Source organism: Schistocerca americana, chromosome 3, assembly GCF_021461395.2.
Source record: "Schistocerca americana isolate TAMUIC-IGC-003095 chromosome 3, iqSchAmer2.1, whole genome shotgun sequence".
NCBI classification, from domain to species: Eukaryota; Metazoa; Arthropoda; class Insecta; order Orthoptera; family Acrididae; genus Schistocerca; species Schistocerca americana.
The window spans coordinates 466,348,507-466,370,510 of NC_060121.1; positions in this window are offsets into that span (position 1 = coordinate 466,348,507).

Genomic DNA, 22,004 nt, shown 5'->3' on the forward strand with positions numbered 1-22,004 from the left:
TTGTGTGTCTATGGCGTTTCGCTTCAGTTGTGTGACTGGATTCTTGATCTACTGTCAGAAAGGTGACAGTTGTTGTAATCGACGGGAAATAGAGAATAAAACAGAAGTGATATCCGGCGCTCGCTAAGGAAGTGTTATGGGACCTGTGCGGTTCTTAAACTATATAAATGATTTAAGAGATAATCTGAGCAGCGCTCATAGATTGTTTTCGGATGATGCTGCCATTTACCTTTCAGTTAAGTTACCAGAAGATAAAAACAGTTGCAAAATCATTTACACAGATTATCTATATGGTACGAAAAGTGGCAATTGGCTCTGAATAAGGAAAAGTGTGAGGTCATCCAATGAGAACGAAAAGATATTTCGATTACATGATAACAATATTTAAACGTTGTCAGCTGAACTAAACATCTAGGAATTACAATAACGAACCACTGAAATTGGAACAATCGGACAGATAATATGGAGACGACTACGTTTAATCGGCAAAACACTTAGAAGGCTGCTACTAAAGATACGGCCTACATCACCCTTATTCGTCCTCTGTCAGAGTGTTGCTGTGCGAAATGGGATCGTTACCAGATAGGATTGACGGAGGACATCGAATAAGTCCAAATAAGGGCAGGTCGCTTCGTATGTTCTCTAAACAGGGGAGAGATTGTCACGGATATGATAAGCGTCTGTCGCTGCGGCGAGAATTTTGACTAAATTTCGATCACCAACTTTCTGCACTGAATGTGAAAATAAGCCAGCACCCTACGTAACAATAAATGGTCATCGTAATAAAACAGAAAACGTTAGAGCTCGTACAGAAAGGACAAAGCGTTCATTTTTCTCACGCACTGTTAGAGACGTGAACGGTAGCAAAAATTGTATGAAGGTGGTGCGAAGAATCATCTGTCAGGCACTTACGTGTGAATTGCAGAGTATTCCTGTGTATACAGATGGAATAACGCTAGATCAGCTCTGGTCTGACCCCCTTATGCTGCCCCTAGCATTAGCCGAGGCAGGTGTCTTAATTTTTACTCAGCTACACGCAGTTAAATATTTGGGGCATAAAATAGGCTGACAGAAAAAAATATTTATTAATGTAGAGTCATGAAACATTGGAAATATTGTTGTCTACATAAAATATATATGTGATTAACATTTGCAAGACCACAAGTTAATGTAAGCGTGAGATAACTACTACTACTGCTACGTGATCACGCCCAGTGGACCGCACCCATCTACAAGTTTCCTCCTCCACTGTATTCTGTCCATTACTGCTATCCGCCATTCGTCCACATCTATTGACACTTGGTTTAAATCTTCATGGAGTCCATCCCTCCAACGCTTCTTGGGTCTCTCTGGCAGTCTCTTTCCTGTAGGTGTGTAATCCAGGAGCTTCCGAGGCCATCTGTGATCCTCCATCCGGGCCACATGGCCGGCCCACTGCGTTCGATTGGCTTGGACAGTTCCTGCTATGTTGGGCTGCTGGTATAGTTCCTCAAGCTCTTGGTTGTATCTGAACCTGCATTCCCCTGTATCTGCATCCAGAACCGGACCGAAGATCTTCCGAAGCACTTTTCTCTCAAAAACAAGGAGCTTATGGAAGTCCTGTTTCCGGATACTCCATGTCTCACAGCCATATAGAACAACAGGCTGGATCAGGGTTTTGTACAGTCGAATCTTGAACTGTCTCGAGAGAGATTAGGACCGAAGCAGGCTGTGGTAAGATCGGTTTCCTGCTTGTATTCTGATATTGATCTCTGCTTCACATGACGAGTTCTCAGTGAAAAGTGCCCCTAGGTATTTGAATTCTTGCACTCTCTTGTAGGAATGGTCCCCAACCTGCAGTGATTGTAGATGCTCAGCAGTCTGACAATGACCACGCGTCATAACGAGGTACTCTGTCTTGGCTTCGTTTATGTTTAGCCCAAATTTGCTGGCAGCCTCCTTTAGTGCTTTGGTCATTTGCTCCAACTCCTCTTCCGACCTAGAGAGTAAACAGATGTCATCTGCATAGGCTAAGTATGCCAGTCTCTTTCCTACGATTTCATCCCTTCGTTCTCTTGGAAGGCCTCGCGCACGATCTTCTCAAAGGCAAAGTTGAACAGGATAGGGGACAACCCATCTCCTTGCCTGCGTCTGTCACAACTCCTCAGTTACGCGATTTCCCATCTTCACCTTTGCACGTGTTTCATTCAGACAGATCTTTATCAGATTGATGAGTTTCTCTGCCATGCCAAACTCCCTTAAACAGTTGAGCAGGCTCTTGCGATGTATACAATCATAGGGCTTCTTAAAATCGACGAATAAAATATGCAAATCTTTACCATATTCACCCAGTTTCTCAGTGAGCTGCCGGAGACTGAAGATGTGATCTACTGTTAACTGTCCTGGCCGGAAACCTCCCTGGTACTCCCCAATCACCGATTCTGCCACTGGCTGAATTCTATGTATGAGGCAATTCGACAGGATCTTACAGCAGACGTTAAGCAGGGCGATTCCTCGATAGTTGTCACATTTCAGTTTGTCGCCCTTCTTATGTATTGGACAAATCAGAGGTGTTTTCCATTCTCCTGGTAGTTCTTCTTTGGTCCATATTGCCTGTATCAGTGGGTGTATTTTTTCTGAAGGTTTCTCTCCTCCTGCCAGGATCATTTCAGCCTGTATTCCATCTTCACCTGGACTCTTATTCTGTTTAAGGTGTCTGATTCTGGTTTTTATCTCATCTAGGGTAGGTGGGGGATAGTCTGCATCGGCTGTATCTGGGCACTGGAAATAAAACTGCAGTTCGGGGTTCATCACAATTTAGCAGCTGTCGAAAGTACTCTTTCCATCTCTCAGCTATGTCCCTATCGTCCGTCAGGATCTTATCACGGGAATCTTTGACAAATTTCTGCTTGGCCTGGTGACCTTTGCAGAGGTACTTCACCCTCAGAAATATTTCCCCAGTCTTTTGTCCTCTGAAGTCTGTTTCTGCTTCAGTGATGATATTCCTTGTGTATTTCCTCTTTGCTCTTCTCAGAATTGCTTGTGTAGTCTTTCGGACCTCCTCAAATTGTGCTTTGGCCTGTGCCAGATTTGTCCCCTTCAGCCATTTGTTCCTGGCTTCCTTTCTCCTTTCCAGGGCATCTGCACATTCCTTTCCGAACCAGATCTTCTTGCCCACTGGGTTTCCCATGAGTGTTTTCTTTGCTGTATCCCTAACTGAGCTCTGGATGTTTCCCCACATTAGTTCGAGGTCCTGATTCGCGTCCATTTCACTGAGTGCTTCAAAGCGGTTACTAAGTTGCAACTGGTATCTGGTCTTCGTTGCCTCATCTTTCAATTTCTCCACATGGTACCTTTCTACTCTTTTTAACTTAGGCCCAGTTCTTCCTTTACACTGTATTTTTGAACGGCCTCTGACCAGGAAATGATCACTCCCACCCCTGGCACCCCGCGCTGTCTTAACGTCTAACACCCATCCCTTGGCTCTGAGATCAATGGCAACATGGTCTATTTGATTTACAGTTCTCCCATCTGGTGATACCCAGGTTCCTTTATGTGTGTTTTTCCGCCGGAAGTTTGTGCTGGAGATGAACAGCCCTAATGATGTAGTGAAGCTGATGAACCTAACTCCATCGTCATTGCTTAGGTTGTGTAGACTGTGCCTACCTGTTGTGTCTTGGAATATTTGTTCTTTCCCAGCCTTGGCATTCATATCACAAAGGAGGATCCTCAGGTGTCCATTTGGTATAGCGTCCATCACTGCCTCTAGCTGTGCATAGAACTCGTCTTTCACTTCACATTCGCTCTCCTCCGTGGGAGCATGACAGTTCACGACAGTCGCCTTAATATGCTTTACGTCCAATGTAAGAACAGATGTTCTTGGGTTGACTGAAACGAATTCTGAAACATTAGTGGCCAACATTTTACTAACGCAGAAACCAGTGCCTAACAGATGACCTCGTTCACAGGCTCCATACAGAATTGTACAGTTTTCAACATCAATGATCCCAGCATCGTCCCACCGGATTTCTTGCAGTGCAACTAGGTCTAGTTCGTACCTCTGAATTTCCTTGACCGCACTGATTGCAGCTTGTACAGGCTTGTACAGGCTCCTTACATTCCACGTTCCAAATCGTATACCGTTTCTTTGCCATTGACGTCGTCTATTTTTGTCAGTAATGTTCCGAGGCTTACTTGTGGTCTTGAAAGCATGTTTAATTTTTTACGAAGAGAGGGTGCTGGCCTCCCGTCCAACCTGCGGTGTTATCCTCACAGCTTACAGGAGTGCTGGCTTTTCTTAAGCGGTGGGCTCCCCTCAGGGGTTGGGTTATAAGTAGGAATAAGAAAATTGGAAAGACGCCCTCGGGCCTCGAAACGTAATACCGTTGGGGTCGAAAAAGCAAGAGTTGGCCAAGGGAGGCTGACAGAGAAGGAGAAAGAAGAGTCTGACACAAGCAAGTGGAAGCAATGTCAGACTCAGCTCGGGTCCCCGCGGTCGCCACCCGCGTACTTCTAGCTGAAGTCCCCTGGGGACTCCAGAGCCAAGCGTGATATAAGCCATTGCAAATGTGGGTTAATGGTCCTTTAATAACGATATACGCCCCAGAATGTTAAATGGAAGCGTGCAGCTGTGCATGCATTTTGTTGTACAGGTGCCGGATTTCAACTTGTGAGATGGAGTTACAAACCTTTTGCACTTAGTGGGTCAATACAGAGACCGTTAATGCTCGTTGACGCTGGATTTGTCGTCCGATGACGTCCCGTATGTCCTCGACTGGAGACAGGTTTGGTGATCGAATAGGCCTAGATAACATGTCGACACTCCGTAGAGCATGTTGGGTTACAAGAGTTGTATGTGGGAGAACCTTATCCTGTTCGTGAACAGGCCCCGGAATGCTGTTCATTAATGGCAGCACAACAGGTCTAATGAGCAGATTAACGTACAGACATGCAGTCGGGGTGCGTAGGATAACCACAAGTGTGCTCCGGATGTCATACGAAATCGCACCCCAGACCGTAACTCCAGATGCAGGCCTGGTGTGTCTAGCACAGACCCTCAGCTGGCCTCTTTCTAACCAACACACGACCATCACTGGCTCAGGTGCTGCACGAGCTTTCATCAGAAAACACAACATGCCTATACCATGCCCTCCAATGAGCTCTTGCTCAACACCACTGAAGTCGCAAACAGCGGTGGTTCGGAGGCAGTAAGTATGCACGCTACAGGGCGTTTGGTTAGGAGCTGTCCTTGAACTAACCCATTTGTAATAGTTCGTTGTGTCACTGTGGTGCCAACAGCTGCTTAGATTGCTGTTGAAAATGCAGTACGATGCTCCAGAGCCATATACCCAACACGATGGTCTGTCCTTTGGGTAGCGCTACGTCGCCGTCAGGAGTCCAGTCTTCTTGTGACCGTACATTCTCGTGACCACCTCTGCCGACTATCAGGTCCAGTGGCTACATTCCAGCAAGTCATTCTGTAGTATCACAGAATGAACTTCCAACTTCTCGTAACCCTATTACACGATCTCATTGAAACTCAGTGAGATGCTAATAAAGGCGTCTTTTTCACATCAACTAACCTTGTCCAAACTCAAAGGTAACTATGGCTGCCACGACCGCTACAGCGTTTATTCAAAGCAAACGTGATATTCACCCTACTAGTTGTATTACTAGCGCCATTATCATGCAACTGGCACGAAACTGAATAGACATCATCCTTCAGATACAAAAATCTATCATTTATGTCGAACAACTGCTTCCAGGGGTTGCAAATTTTTCCATCATTGTATATGACAATTATATGAAAAGAGGCCCTCTTTCAATCGGAAGGACTGACTCGACATATTGAAAAGTCAAAACAACCTCCGCTGAATTTAAAAGCAAGGGCGTCAAGACTTCAACAGGAATTCCACTGTTTAAGTTTAAGTGCATACGTGGAAAGACTACATTGAAGGCCTCTGCTAGTGGGAATACTTGTCTGATGTCTTTAGAGGACATGAAATTCGAGTCGGAATTGAAGACATAGTTGATCCAGGACTAGAGTCAGAGTTAACGAGAGGTTCTGGAAGCTTGCGATCAAATAAGAAAGAATGGATACGTAACACTCTTTAGAATTTCTAAATTCATTGTGACCAATCGGTAAGTTGGTGTGTAGAATTTATGATAAACATACCTTCAGACTTTCGGAAAAATATGCACAATCCTGAAATATTAAGGGCAGATAAGTGCGAAATAGGTCGCAAAATGAACTTAACACGTCATGCATCCAAGTAGCTAACAGTAATTTACTGAAGAATGGAAAAGAAAGTGAATTGAGTATCTGTTCGATGACAATGGATTTGTTGTCGGGAAGATAAAGGCACCAGAGAATCAGCTCCGATGTTACATTTAAGTACAGAAGCAATCGTTGAGAAATGTTAATGCACATACGATTTTTCAATCTACAAAAGGCGTTCCACAATGTCAGTAGGTGCTAAACCTTCGACAATGGGAGAGAAATATCAGGAAGCAATAGGGAAGGAACAAATATCAAGAGGGAAGACCAAGAACGAAGTGCTCGTACTTAAAAGGGGGATCAGACTGAGACTGTTGTTCTGAATTGCACCAGTGACTCTTGGACCACGGGAAAATTGAAAAGAAGAGAATCGTAACATTTGAGATGTGCTATAGAAGGATGTGGAGAATTAGGTGGACTGATAAGGAATGAAGAGGTTTCGCGCAGAAACGGTAAAGAGAGGAACATGGGGAGAATGCTGACAAGAAGAAGATACAGGATGATGTCACAACAAGTGTTAATACAGTAGATAACAGCTTCCTTGGCGCTGGAGGTAGTTCAGTCAAAAAAGGTTCAAATGGCTCTGAGCACTATGCGACTTAACTTCGGAGGTCATCAGTCGCCTAGAACGTAGAACTAATTAAATGCAACTAACCTAAGGATATCACACACATCCATGCCCGAGGCAGGATTCGAACCTGCGACCAGAGCGGTCGCTCGGCTCCAGACTGTAGCGCCTAGAACCGCAAGGCCACTTCGGCCGGCGAGTAGTTCAGTCGTTTAGTATGCTTCTTGTAAAGCAGTTCTCGCCATAATGTCTCGTAATCTACACGAAACATGCCAGGCGGAGTTTATGTGCGACATGAAATGTTCACACGTGAATATCTCCTAAAATAAACTACTCACAAAGCTCAAACTGTCAAAAAATATTCAGTACTTCAGTCACTTTTCACCGACGACACGACGACCAGTCAAAAGCGCAAATTTCTTCATTTTGGTACAAATATGATCAGCACTATTTAACATAGGTGTTTACTAGAAAACGGCTCCCGAGCAGTTATACGACTCATAGATCTGAGGCACAAAGCCCCAATCAAACGCGCATTAAATCTGGAATTCCTATTGCCTAGTATGTTAAGCAGCCAATCAGATCACCTCGAACACTTGTATACTCGCGGTATTTCTAATGTCAGCCAATCAATTACCATAAGTAAGTTAGACTAGAAATCTCATAATTCCGAAACCAAATAAAATTAGATGAAAATAAAATACGATTTCTTTCCACAAAATAAATTACAAATAAATTTACTACTGAACGTCCCTCCTGGCTGTCTTTTAGAAACTCAAGCTCACACAGACAAGGGTCACAAATTCCCCTATTGCACAACAACTTCTTGAGGCGTATATTTACACATTTTTAATAAAATATCACACTCTCACTTTACGTATGTCCTCCATTCACTCTCAGTCTCTTCAAAACACTCAGACAACCAAAACACGACGGAATAATGTTGCAAAGTTGTTTTAATTACGTCAGAAATCTATGGTAATGAAACGTAACAAAATTCCAGAAAACTAGATTATATGAACTATCCTCTTGGATGGAGTTTCAGTTGATACTGTAGAGGAACAGATTACAGTCTATAACTCAGTTTCACAATGCCATCACAATTCCTATGCGTTTAGGCAAAAATTTATATTTCAGAAACCATTGAAGTTATTGATTTGAAATTTTACGATATGGTTGTATTATCCATATAATTTGGTCTACTAATTATGAAAAAGATCGATGAATATTTAGCAGTACTTCTTCAGATCCATGGAGAGCATGTGTAACACATTGCACGCAGCGTTAGACAAGTAGATTGCTCAGCCCAGTAGCCAGCATCAGCTGTGCCAGCTTGAGAACCAAAATCTCCTCTTCTCCCGGCTCCACAGCAACTACTCTTTCTACGTTAGAAGTTGTCAGTCCTAAAAGACGAGCAACACTTCATGAAACAACGGCAGGAATAATTGTGGTATGTACGACGAGCGTATTCATTAGGGCAGTGCGGCGAAATTTGGCATTTATGGTCTATGGCAGGAGGCAACAGATGATAGTGCATTTTCTAATAGCATTACATCACCTGCAGCTCCTCTCCTGGTATGGTGACTATGTAGGTTGGACTTTAGAAGACTGGAAAACCGTGGCTGGTCAGATGAGTCCCGACTGCAATTGGTAAGAGCTGGTGACGGGCTTCGAGTGTGTCGCAGACCCCACGAAGCCATGAGCCGAAGTTGTCACCAAGGCACTCTGCAAGCTGGTGCTGGCCTGTAATGGTGTCCTTGTTTACATGGAATGAACGGGATCATCGGTCCCAATTCAATCCCTTATAGACCGTTTACAGCGATTCATGGACTTCATGTTCCAAACAACGATGGAATTTTCATGGATGTGAATGCATCATGTCACTGGGCCACAGTTGTTCGCGACTGGTTTGAAGAATATTCTGAAAATTTACAGTAGATGGTTTGGCCACCCATATCGCCCGCCATGCATCCCATGTAACATAATCAAGACATCAGTTCGTGCAAAAAATCTTACACCCATAGAGACAGTACGGCTCAGAATTTCCGCGCAAAATGAGATCCAATACGATATTACGAGACATCCCATGACAGTTGTCACTTCAGTGTCGTTCGTTGTTTCATTATTACTTCACTTTTCTCACAGGACTGTTATTCATATTTCTGCTGTTACTTATCATTAGAACCCATTCTAACATACTCTGTTTTTTTTTTTTTTTTTTTTACTTTTATATCGTTTTCATACGGAATAATATTCTGGGACAACTCAACACTTAGGCAAAAGGTATTCACTGCTGAAAAGAAAGTACTTAGAATAATGTGTGAGGTTCATAGTCACACATCTTGTAGGCATCTGTTTAAAAGGTTAGGAATTCTTACAACTGCTTCACAGTGCATTTACTCAGTAATGAAATTTTCTCTCAACATCATGGGCCAGTTTAAACTCAACAGCGACATTCATGATTACAATACCAGAAAAAAGAAAGACCTACATTATACTTTACATACCTTTGGCACAGAAAGGGGTAAAATATGATACTATAAAACTTTTTGAAAAATTATCAGATGAAGTAAAATGTCTGACAGACAGCAGTAATTGTTTCAAAAACAAATTGAAATCATACCTCCTTGACAACTATACCATGGATGAATTCTTGAATAAGAGTAAACAAATCTGGAGGTATGTTGTTGTTGTTGTGCTCTTCAGTCCTGAGACTGGTTTGATGCAGCTCTCCATGCTACTCTATCCTGTGCAAGCTTCTTCATCTCCCAGTACCTACTGCAGCCTACGTCCTTCTCAATCTGCTTAGTGTATTCATGTCTTGGTCTCCCTCTACGATTTTTACCCTCCACACTGCCCTCCAATACTAAATTGGTGATCCCTCGATGTCTCAGAACGTGTCCAACCAACCGATCCTTCTTCTAGTCAAGTTGTGCCACAAGCTCCTCTGCTCCCCAATTCTATTCAATACCTCCTATTAGTTATGTGATCTACCCATCTAATCTTCAGAAACCTTCTGTAGCACCACATTTCGAATGCTTCTATTCTCTTCTTGTCCAAACTATTTATCAACTATGTTTCACTTCCATACACAGCTACATTCCATACAAATACATTCAGAAACCACTTCCTGACACTTAAATCTATACTCGATGTTAACAAATTTCTCTTCTTCAGAAACGCTTTCCTTGCCATTGCCAGTCTGCATTTTATATCCTCTCTACTTCGACCATCATCAGTTATTTTGCTCCCCAAATAGCAAAACTCCTTTACTACTTTAAGTGTCTCATTTCCTAATCTAATTCCCTCAGCATCACCCGACTTAATTTGACTACATTCAATTATCCTCGTTTTGCTTTTGTTGATGTTCATCTTATATCCTCCTTACAAGACACTGTCCATTCCGTTCAACTGCTCTTCCGGGTCCCGTGCTGTCTCTGACAGAATTACAATCTCATCGGCGAACCTCAAAGTTTTTATTTCTTGTCCATGGATTTTAATACCTACTCCTAACTTTTCTTTTGTTTCCTTTATTGTTTGTTCAATATACAGATTGAATAATATCGGGGATAGGCTACAACCCTGTCTCACTCCCTTCCCAACCACTGCTTCCCTTTCATGCCCCTCGACTCTTATAACTGCCATCTGGTTTCTGTACAAATTGTAAATAGCCTTTCGCTCCCTATATTTTACCCGTGCCGCCTTCAGAATTTGAAAGAGAGTATTCCAGTCAACATTGTCAAAAGCTTTCTCTAAGTCTACAAATACTAGAAACGTAGGTTTGCCTTTCCTTAATTTTTCTTCTAAGATAAGTCGTAGGGTCAGTATTGCCTCACGTGTTCCAACATTTCTACGGAATCCTAACTGATCTTCCCCGAGGTCGGCTTCTACCAGTTTTTCCATTCGTCTGAAAGAATTCGCGTTAGTATTTTGCAGCAGTGGCATATTAAACTGAAAGTTCGGCAATTTTCACATCTTTCAACACCTGCTATCTTTGGGATTGGAATTATTATATTCTTCTTGAAGTCTGAGGGTATTTCATCTGTCTTATACATCTTGCTCACCAGATGATAGAGTTTTGTCAGGACTGGCTCTCCCAAGGCTGCCAGTAGTTCTAATGGAATGTTGTCTACTCCCGGGGCCTTGTTTCGACTCAGGTCTTTCAGTGCTCTGTCAAGCTCTTCACGCAGTATCATATCTCCCATTTCATCTTCATCTACATTCTCTTCTATTTCCATAATATTGTCCTCAAGTACATCGCCCTTGTATAGACCCTCTATATACTCCTTCCACCTTCCTGCTTTCCCTTCTTTGCTTAGAACTGGGTTTCCATCAAAGCTCTTGATATTCATGCAGGTGGTTCTCCTTTCTTCAAAGATCTCTTTAATTATTCTGTAGGCAGTATCTATCTTACCCCTAGTGAGCCAAGCCTCTACATCCTTGCATTTGTCCTCTAGCCATCCCTGCTTAGCCATTTTGCAGTTCCTGCCTGGAGATATAATATATGCATGTTGTGCCATTTAAGGGAATGGGATAGATAATAGAATTATTTAGGTATAACACTACAATGTAAAAAAAAAAAAAAACCTTGTTTGCAGTGCACATTTCTTGTGCATTTGACACGTTCCACATCAAAACGGTTTTTCGTGCTATTGATCAATCGAACACGTAACTAGCTAACTAAACTTGCGCAAAGATTATTCAAGCGTTTTTCAGCAAATTTCTTATCCTGTCTGCAGTCGGCTGTTCAAAGTCCGCTGCCGCGCGGGATTAGCCGAGTGGTCTCAGGCACTGCAATCATGGACTGTGCGGCTGGTCCCGGCGGAGGTTCGAGTCCTCCCTCGGCCATGGGTGTGTGTGTTTGTCCCTAGGATAATTTAGGTTAAGTAGTGTGTAAGCTTAGGGACTGATGACCTTATCAGTTATGTCTCATAAGATTTCACACACATTTGAACATTTTTGAGTGTCCGCTGCAAAGCTGCTGGCTCAGGGCCACAGTACCTCCATACCATCTTAAGATACCTGCCGCTTTCGCTTCCGGGAACTCACGCTCCACTGCCTCAGAGCGCTGTGATTTACTTCTCCACCCTCGCTGTCCCAGAGTCACTAATGTCCATCAGCAGCATCCTCGCGAGCCTTGAATCCGAATGCACTAATCTCCATATTGAACACGCCGATGGCCAGTTTCTGGCAGCTCTTCTCGATGAATTCCATCACATGTTTCAGGACATCGACATCCATGTAATACTTTTGTCGGAGAAGTGGTTCAAATTAAGTACTCCCTCAGGTGTGGTAAACCTAGACTCCTAGATCTATCTAAGACACGAAAGATGCAACGGACATGGGGGGGGGGGGGGGGGGGGCGAACTAGGGACATACATACGCTCTGATTTATCACCTACTGATCTACACACAACCAGAAATAAGGAAGTAAACTAGTGTAATATATGTTCATAGATACAAAATGACAGAAACGCCTGATATGTGTCCTCTACTAAGCTCCTAAGATTAATCTGCTCTTTCAAGTCCCGAATTAAAAAAAAAACTAGCATATCATTATAGTCAGTGACACTAACATAAATTTTCTATACAGTAGTCCTTCCAGCGTGAAATTTAAGTGTCTGCTTTCATCTTCAAACGTGTCGCTACTTCCGCTTGCTACTACGCATCATACGAACGCTAGTCACACTCTCCTAAATACAGTTTCAACAAAATCCCCAGTCAGAGTAATTCGTACCTTTAAATATCTACACCTGGCTTGCCCACCCACGACATTTTTTTCATTATGTAGTTGCTAGAATTTCTCAGAAAGGAACCGCAACTGACTACATTCCAGGACTGAAAACGCATAAATGTATATAAATTTGCAAGGAATAGCTTGGGGGAAGTCTTTTATTCGGTTCTCGTGCATTAACAAAAAACGTTATGGCTCAACTAAGAAACTTATTCAATTATATGACAAATATGCTGCAGTAAAGGCCGGAATGGAAAGAAGAAAGTCTTCATCTCGGTTAACTGAAGAACTAAAACAATTCATGAATCCCAGAGACACCGCAAGTCGGGCAAACAAACTACGCCCCACATCTTAAAATTATATTGCTTACAAACAGAATCGGAAGAAAGTCAGTCAAGCTGTGAGAAATGAAAAAACTCTGATACGCCCATACATTAGCCAATAACAGAAACAGGCCAGCTATACTACGGAAAAGCCCCATGGTCTTTGTATAGGTAAAGTAAATGCTGAAGCATATCACATTGTCCCAGCTGAAGAACTGAACTGGTTCTCCACATTACCTATAACAACAATTGAACCACGAAAGAAACGGAGAATCACTGATTACTTCAAGATCATAAATTCTGTATACAGCATGTTACTTGGAACACCGTCAAAACAGCCGTCACGCATATCAGAAAACATCTACCGGACACGATAGCATCACAGTCCAAATGATGCTTATTACTGAGCAAGTACTACACATTATAATATATGTCTTCAACTACTTCTTAAACACCAGTGTTTTCCCTAAGGCCTGGAATCAGGGGCTAGTTAAGCCATTACCTAAAAAGGACGTTGCCAAAGCGCCCTCTGCTTACCGAGCTATTAGAATTCCTTCTGCACTGCCCACGGCCATATAATATACAATAAACTAGTAGTTAACAAACTAGCTAACCACAAACAAACTACTAGATGAACACCAATCCGGATTCCTCGAACACTGCAGCACAACATCTGACATAAAAAAAGTACAGATGACCTGAAGATAGACGTGGATGCACGGGAGGCAACTATCATGTATTTCACAGACTTCAGTAAAACCTTTGACATTGTCGACTTCGACATTTTCCTTGCCAAACTGTTTAGTGAAGTGCAATGGATTCGTAAGTACCTGACGTCTAGCCAGCAGTGTGTCATGTTCATCACCATAAAGTCACAGTAGAGGCAGGTAGTAACAGAAGTTCCTTAGTGTTCGGTTTAGGTTCTATAGTCTTTTCATTGTACGTAAATGATGTGTTATCAGTTTTTCCTACTGCAAGTACCACAAGTACGCTGTGACCTCCAGTCGTATCTAAGTTAAAACACCAATAAACCTGAAGACAGCGATCGACAGTCTCGACCTGCGAGCACCATCAGAATGGGTGCTAAATATAGTGTTAAAGGTTGACACATCCAAAAGCCAAGCAGTACTGGTTGGAAATTGTACGACCATTAGCCAAAAATATCGGCACCGATTACCATCTGCAGCCCTGAATGGGATAAATATCAACGTCTCTCCTTCAGAAAAGAATCTGGGAGTAATAACAAACGAAAATCTAAATTGGACTTCTCACATAGCTGCATCTCTGCGTCCCCTACAGAAATATAGTAAGATCTTCTCTTTTACCTGGAAAAGAAAACTGTACAAACACTCATACTTCCGATTATTGACTACAACAATGTTATCATGCAAGGCCTGTCTCAGGAATGCTCACGGTAATTGGAACTGTTTATGATTGGCTGTGTTCGTTCTATCTGTGAAGTTCGACTCTATGATCATATTTCACCATCAGATGTACAGCTATTGTGGCTGTTAACGAGCACTGTCCCTTATATCTCTCATCGACCGTAACGCTCTAGTCTGAACAGCATGGCACAAAAACATCTGTTCCGTCAAAGGAACATCCTTTCTCCATCACTCCGTCGTTGTGCCACATTCTCGAAATCCTTCTCAGTAGCAGGAACACATCTCCAGCTTCAGAAGGTAATGAGATATCTACTGAAGCAACAATAAGACTACCACTGTCGCTGTATGTGCTCGTTACTTTTGTACATCCTTCGTACCAACGATACCTTCCTCATTTTCCAGCATTGTTAGGCGATGCAGTCTCCTTAAGCTTCCTTTCCTCAGGATGCACTATACCAGAATACATCTATTTTGTACACCTATAAATTCTTTTTATACCTACCACTACCATTATTGTTATTATTGTCATTATTATTATTATTATTATCACTATTCGTGGCAGTAGCTGCAGTAGTACAAATACTGCCAGTATTAAGTATATAAGTTCACAGTCAGTATTATTTACTCACACTGCTACTTCAGACACTCAAATAATTATAATACTATTTGTTATATGAAAATTGTTATATTATTACTTCTTAGGTAACTGTGGTGTAAAAAAGGTACTGTATGTGTGAAACCCTGGTCCGATGTAATAGTGGGCTTGATCAGGTTAAACAAATTAATTAATTAAATAAAGATTCAAAGTAAACCATCGCAAAGGCAGACAATGATACGGTTTCAAAGAAGCGATCCTTCAATTGTGCTCCACAGAGTAGTTCTAATACACCCCGTCTTCGTTGTCAGCGAGATTGACAGAGGAAGCTTTGTTCCTTAACTTTTAGCAAAAAAAAAAAATCTGATTTTCAGTCGTCTGATGTAAGGCAAATCATTTGTATTACTCTTGTTACGTCACTTAATGTAGAGCATACTTTTTTATAATATCTATGTTCAAACAACTTCTTTTGGCATGTAAATGTACTTTCTTAGTGTCTTTTGGTTTGATAGTTTGTATGAATCATTAATGGCGACAAGAGCCTCCGTCAGGACAAGTGGCCACCCAACTAGTATCGTATCGTGACCAAGATGGCCATATTTCCAATCTGTTTATCCAGACAAGAGTTAGTTACTTCCTGATATCAAACCAATTACTACAGATTTACTTCTATCCTTTTACATACGGCACTATCATGCGTCATTCTACCCCTCTGCGATGATTTTCAATCAATTAATCAATGCTATTTAAAAGCATCTCTGCTCTATTTGACCTAACACAAAATCCAATTGCAAATAGCCCGCAGCAGCCCACTTACTGTTCTTTGAGATACTAAATCAGCAGGATGCCTAGAAACTATTATATGTTCAGAAATCAGGACAACAAACATGGGACCCTGTTGCAATGGAAAATGCGATTGAGGCGAAAAAGAACGATAAAGTGTCTTGTTCCAAAGCCACGTAATACTCTGAAAGTTATAAGGAAAAAGTTAGATTTAGTAGGTAGTTAAAAGATTATGGGAAGCTTATGGAGAATTTTCAATGAATGACAAGAAGAAGAAGGGCAATAACAGCAAAGAGTTTGTAGTTAAGGGAAGACGCCAAGCCGGTGGGTTTACCTGAGCCGAAAGAGGTTTTCTCTCCACTAACGGAGTCCATGCGTCCGCTCTGGCCCCTTTATTCCGTTAGCTTGGAAACAGTGTCCACTATACAGGGTTCGAGACACTTGCGGATAGGTACTATTCATTGTGTATTTCTTATTTGCAAATATTTGTTTAATACGTTATGATATGTAGATTCAAAATACTTAAACTTCTGACTATAATCATGATCTGATGAAAATTCAGTTTCCCTTACAGCGGCCACTTCACCTCACCTTCCCTTACACATTGTTAATTGAGTATTAATGTGTTACATAGTATGAAAATTCCCATGCCAGACATTTTAGGTAATTTCGTTCGAAATACGTACATTGAATCAAAGTCATTTTTCATTTTGTGTCTACGGTGATATTTTGCTACTTGAACGTTTGTGGACGTACAAAATTAACTCTTTTTCGTCTTGTTAACAGTTGCATACAATTTCTGATTTGTATAATTTCTTCGTTTATTTGTCGTTACATGTGATTTGTTGTCGTTTAGGGGTTGTATTGTTGTGTATGTACATTTTAGTAATGTTATTAATGATATTTACTTACCTTTATGATGCACTATCTGTATGAAAGCGCGCATGCTGTGGAGTCCACTATTGAGAGTTTCGCCTGTGGCCAGCCAGAACCACCGGAGGGTATTTTTCATTGGTCGAAAGTTCAGGCGGCGTGAGTAGTTTAAAAGTCGCGCATGGCAACTACTGCTCGCGTTCTATAAATTGTCACGTTGCAGCTTCTGTGAATGAATTTACTTGCTCTTTCATGTGGCCTTATACAGCGAAAGTGTTGATATTCTTTACGTAATTTACACTTTTCTGATATGTCTTCTTAATAGTGAAGGTCATTTTCTACAATAATTGTGACACAGAGGCAAGTTTCTTTCATCTCTCAAATGATTCATGTTACTATAATACGAAGTGGCTCATTTCTATAAACGTAGCCTGAGTTCAGTAAATCAGTTGTATAAAGTCTTATAAAGACTCTTTCATTGCTATTGGTAAGGGCTTTGTGGAAATCGATTTGGTAGAATAATTTCATTGTATCAAGTATCGGTACCATACTTTCAGAACTTTTAGATAGTTAGGATAATATAATATTCACTAGCGATTTATGGTGTTATCGTTCTTAAGAGATAGCCGACACGGCACTTTCAGATTACCTGTACAACAGGAGACGAAATAATATTTTAGTATCTGAATGTGTAATCAGTATAATGAACACAACGACTCGGTCAGCTTGCACCGTTAGCCCTCAGCTGTACTCGGTCTGTATGCTACAGTAGCAGCCCCGTCTTCAATAGGTTGCTGCGGTACGTTGCTGCTCTGACGTCAGTAGTTTTCCTTTAAAAGAGCTGCAGTGCGGTGCTGACGCGGTGTCATGTGAATCATCCAACGACTGCACAACCTAGGACATCGTCTCTTCCGAGTGTCTGGCACTTGCATTTCCATCCAGATCAAATTCACCCATTTCTGAAATCTTGTCGTCTGGTCTCTACACTTTCTTTCTTGACTGACGCTGTTTTAGACGGATTGAAAACGAGTTTCCTCACGAGCGAAATATAGTACAAACTGTCCTACGAAATTACTGTAGGCCATACGCTGGCCGACACTGTGCAACATGCGTCTGAGCACAAAGCCTGTGAGCAACTCAGCAGGAGCAGCGGAGCTCTGTATCTCTCGGCAACGTGACTTGCCTCGCGATAAATTGCCCAGCGGGTGTCACAAAGCTGCGTTCGATGAAGAAACGCAGCTGCGATATTGCGCTGCGCTCTTTTGACCCTCCGGCCCTCTTTTCACCACCTTGTTTCATTCTCGCTGCTACTCCTATTACAACACTCTTCTTCTTCTTCTTCTTCCCCTTATTCCTTGCCCTTTCCCGCTTCTCCACACTGTTGGCATTGTTATACGAGTTGTGGTAATGTCAATGACATCAGGTTTCTTGGGGCCCTCCCTGACTCACTCCAGCCGGGGGAGAATCTGTGTACCCCCATCTGTCGGTGTCTACTGAATATGTCAAGTTCTAGTGTGAGATTGTTTTCTGTTTCCTAAAAAAATGCATTACGTGCATCTGACGATTGACATGGGTGTCATCCCGATATTTACCTAGTTCGATAAGGGAAAACGTCTAAAACAACATCCACAACGGCCGGCTCATCAACCCCCGTTGTTAATCCGGGAAGTGACACTCTCGTTACGAGCCTCTCCCTTTCTAAAATTATCAGTGATCCATCACTTAATATTTTACATGTCGTTGTGACAGGTTAGGAAACGACGGCGAAAGTCATTAGTTATCATAGTGCATGGCAGCAGCTGCGGAAAGCAGTTTCCCCTGCCATCCATACTGCTACGGATACTTCACTCACGAACAAAATTTCACGAATTGATGCTGAACACTCAAAAATTTTATGATCAGTTCTTCTCTATAAGCCAGCTAAAATGTGCAAGTAACGTTGTATCAAATTACGAGCCACTGATATTGGCACATGTATATCCATATTTAACCTGAATCGGCCGAACAGGGATGAAATGAAATATAAACATGTAGCGAAGTGGATATTTGAGAAATTAAAAAGAGTGATATGAGACCAGAACAAAAAAAAGGAAGTAATAAAGGCTGGGGAAACTACGTGTTTTGGCATTGGGGAAACCATAAATGTGACGTATACTAAATGGAGCTTCTGAATGAAACGAGGGAAATGATAAAGGCTCTTTAATGAAACGAAATTAGATGTAAAATTTAAATACGATGGAAATGAAAAAAATGAGCTTAAATGTGCAAGATAGATACTTCAAAAAATTCAACATGCGGGAAGAAAGAACAAATTATTTTTTTGAAGGGTAGAGACGTAGTTGTGACGTGGGATGAACACATGGAGTGAAAGAATATATAGAGTGTAACAAGAAGGTATGGACAAAATTTTAAGAAACATTAGTCACACATAGAGGTAGAAAACAGATTATATGGACATGTGTCCTGGGACGGTTTATTTCTATGTTAGAGCTCATTCCCCATTTCACTTCATAATCACATTAGTTGTGGGAAACACAGAAACAGAACGTACTAGCATTAAATGAAACGTTTTTAGTACGTTAGATGAAAATGTTCAAAATACCCTCTTACCCTCTTGTTGACGTTGGAAAAGGGGGAACAGCAAGTTGTATGCCTTAGGTTCTCGTCTAGAGTTTGTTGCTCCAACCGAACGAGGGCTTCTTTGGGATGCAACCAACCCACTTCATTGTTTGTGTTGACATGCGACTAACTTCATTGATCTACTAGTATAAATGATTCCATGACAGGTGGGTAGGTAAAGGTGCACCAATTTCTTGCCTTCCGCGCTCTGGTCCTAGACAAACTAGACTTTTCTTCTGGAGGCACTTGAAAGCTCTATCGTATGGTACCCCGGTATAAGACGTACGGCCTTCGTGACAAATTGTGGAAGACTGTGAAACTGCACGCAATTCACCAAGGATGTAACCCGCCATCGGGGATTCACTGCAATGGCAGGTAGCACCATTTTTTCTTCCTATTGGAGGGCAATTCGAATACTTCCTTTAGTAAAACATTGCATACTGTGGTGATATGTTCCTTTCCTATGCCTTTCCCATGATTAACGCTATTATAAAGACACGTAGAGAATGAGCTCTAACGTGGAAATAAAGCATTTCCGATCCCTGTCTGTATGACCTACAGTGTGTACAGAAAGTCCGGGAACACTTTCAATTATTTACTGCGCAAGAACCAAACATTGTACAGACATTACACATATGTCATTTTTAAGAGACAGCCTGAAAGATTTTTTTTTCATGTATAATGCCACAGCTTAGTTCGGTAATTTTCCGATAGTCAGCGCTAGTTGCAAACATGGCGAGTTCAGTTGCGGAGCGAGCTTTCTGTGTGTTGGAGTTCGACAAAAACAAGTGTGCTACAGATTTTCAACGGATATTTAGAACCAAATGCGCTAATAATCCACCAACAAGGAAGGCCATTTACTACTAGCACCTCAAATTCGTTACGACGGGTCCTTTTTGCCATGTCACATCGGAAACTGTACGGGCCATTCTTCTTCGCCGAGAGCACTGCCACTTGATATTCCTAATTGGACATGTGCAGCAGTGGCCGATGCCTCAAAGGCAATCAGATTCTCCGTTCATCTTTCAGCAGGATGGGGCTCCACCCCGGTTACCTGAAGACGGAGCTGCCGCATCGATGCGTCGGCCGTGCTACAGAAGGGGACAGCTGTTTCATGAAATGGCCTCCCCGATCACCAGATCTCACTTCGTGTGACTTTTTTCTGTGGGGAGACATTAAAGATCTGGTGTATGTACGATGCCATGCTGGGACGGTTATGGCATGACGTCTACCGAGTCACTCATGTTTTGCATATCGAATGTTAGTAAAAAAAAACCTTTAAGAGTTTCTCCTTAAAAAGCAAAACAAATGACAATTGTCCAATGTTTAGTTTTTTTGCTATAAGTAATTGAAAGTTTTCCCGGACTTTATGTATTATTTTCTTCCTCTATGTGTGAGGAATTTCGGCCGTCCCTATTGCTTACATCCTAATTGGACATGTGCAACAGTGGCCGATGCCTCAAAGGCAATCAGATTCTCCGTTCATCTTTCAGCAGGATGGGGCTCCACCCCGGTTACCTGAAGACGGAGCTGCCGCATCGATGCGTCGGCCGTGCATCTTGGAAATAGCGTCCATCAAATGTGTTGCCAACTTTTCACTTATCGGCAGAAGTCTTTTTGAAACCAGATGGATATTTTGCGGTAGAACGATTCTAATGACACAGGTTCACTTCTCATTGTGTAGAAGATGCTTCTCTTTAGGCCACTCCCCCTTCCAGTGAATAGTGAAAGGTCAGGGGGGGGGGGGGGCCTGATCTGGTGTATGGGGCAGTGCGAACTATTTTTTGTTTTTTGTCTCAATTTACTTGGCACTCGACCCTGTGTGACTGGGGGCATCGTCTTGGTGACAAGCCAGTTCCAAAAGATATCCCAGGAGGAATAATCAGTACTCAGGGATCCCACAGGAAAGATCATTCGAAGCAAATAAGTTTAGCGAACACGCGCTTTAAAATGTACACCTTAATAGCTATGAGCACTTCGTCATATTCGATACCATGAAGCATACCTTTTCTACTGAAAACTCTATGCCTTCCATATTTTGGGAGGTGGTAAAATGAATCAAAACATTCCTCATCTGACAAAAGCATAATAGACGAACAATACTGCAAACATAAAACGTAAGTTGTAGTCATGTTTTTGTCAGTAAATAAAAAATTTTTTATTAAATCTTATTTTGACCAAATCCTCTGTCTATACAACCGAAGCTAAGCCAAACGGTAATTACAAAATAGTATAGAGCTGCAGGGAGGCTATGCACAGAAGGGTGAGTCCCACAAGCATCATGTATTATGACGTAGACAACCACCATCTGTTGTTCATGGTGACCAAGTCCACAATCAATTGTGGGTCCAGTTTAAAACCTACGGCAGTGAATGCGGAACGGCCAACAATATCAACCACAAATGACACCTCATAAAGCGGCTAACGTAACAGTGGAGCTGTGGAGATATGCAGTTAATGTTATGGATACCTGCCAGGCTACACACACTAGTGTGTCCTTAAAGAGTTCCGTAATACTTTTAATATGCAGAACTGTCACTGCTGTGTCTTGCAGTGTACAGAACTCATTATGAATATAGAAAACCTGTCAAATAACTCTGCTCACAATGTTATAAGGCTGAGCTGCCTTCGGTAAGCCATTAACTGTCAGTCCACACAGCCCTGGGTATAGCAGTCATAGCAGTAAATCCTCTACAATCGCGTTGTAGCGTAGTTTGTAAGGTTTGGCGAGATGTAGTTCCTTTTTGTTTGCTTGGCATCATTTTGACGTGGTGAGCTTGTGCTGCGTCGTTACTTAGGCAGAAAGCGGGTAGCTAATGGACCATGTGTCTCTCGCTCAAACGGCCTAGCGGTGAATACAACGCAAAT